We start from the raw sequence: 1,245 nt of genomic DNA on the forward strand, positions 1-1,245 counted from the left end.
ATTGTTACCATCATCTTTACTATTCATTATCATTGGCCTAACTATTACAATAATCATCATCATTTTCATATCGATCATTGCACCTGAATTCTTTATTGAGATATACGGATAGAAAACAACCTCCTCAGTAAATAAGAGAAATAAAATAACGAAAACTTCTCTCAATTCAATTCTTAATTACGTAAGATTTCTTCATGAATACTCTACGCATCTAAATAAAATTATCCTCCCCCCTCAACCCACCCATATATCCATAACACAATGACAAGACATCAGTTCAACAGCTTTCTATAGCCATGACCTATGACCCCCCCCCCCCACTTGTACCCCCCCCTCCCCCACCCTCACTCATTCCTCTGCTCCTCCACTCAAACACACCTCTCGCTCTCCCTCCTCCCTCCTCTCACCCTTCCCCTCTCGCCACGCACTCCCCTCACCCCAGGCAGAGGTCACGTTGAAACGAACGCAAGACGCGCCCTTTTCCCTCACTGCCTACCCAGGCTCCCCTTTATACATGTTTGACCCCTTCGGACGTGACCTTGTACCTTCTGTTCAGTTGTAGGTCTGCTGTCGTTGTGTCAGCAATTAACTGTCTGCGATGGTATCGTATTACTAGATGTTTAGTTAAAGCATTGTGGGTGCTCCTGATATATATGAAGTAAACTTAAGAGAGAGAGCAGAAGGAGAGAGAGAAGAGAGAGAAGAGAGAGAGAAGAGGGAAGTGAGGCTAGATGATAATGATAATAACAATAATATCAAAGAGAGGATAATTGATGATAACGATTAATATTAAAGAGATGATAATGATAATAAACGACGATAATATTAAAGAGAATGATAATAAGATAAAAAACGACGATAATTATAGAGATGATAATGATAAATAACGATAATATTTTTTTTTTTTAAGTAACAATCATATAATGAATAATAGTAACTTCAACAAAAGGATAATAACACATATACCCGAAAGAACCGGCAGCAGCAACAGAAACGCAGCAGCAAAGCACAAGTACAAAATTAATACAAACACAAAAAAAAAAAAAAAAATAATAATAAACAAAGATTACATCTCTCCTCCCCCTCCCCTCCCCTCACCCTTTCCCTCCCGCCTACTCCCCTCCCCCTTTCCCCCCATCCCCCCCTCCCCCTCCCCACTACCCCCCCCCACCCCCCCCCCCCCCTCCCTACTACCCCCCTCCATCCCTCCCCCGCCCTACTACCCCCCTTTCCCCTCCCCCCCCC

Source organism: Penaeus japonicus, unplaced genomic scaffold (assembly GCF_977035675.1).
Source record: "Penaeus japonicus unplaced genomic scaffold, GWHDUDI00000001_assembly GWHDUDI00000027, whole genome shotgun sequence".
NCBI lineage: Eukaryota > Metazoa > Arthropoda > Malacostraca > Decapoda > Penaeidae > Penaeus > Penaeus japonicus.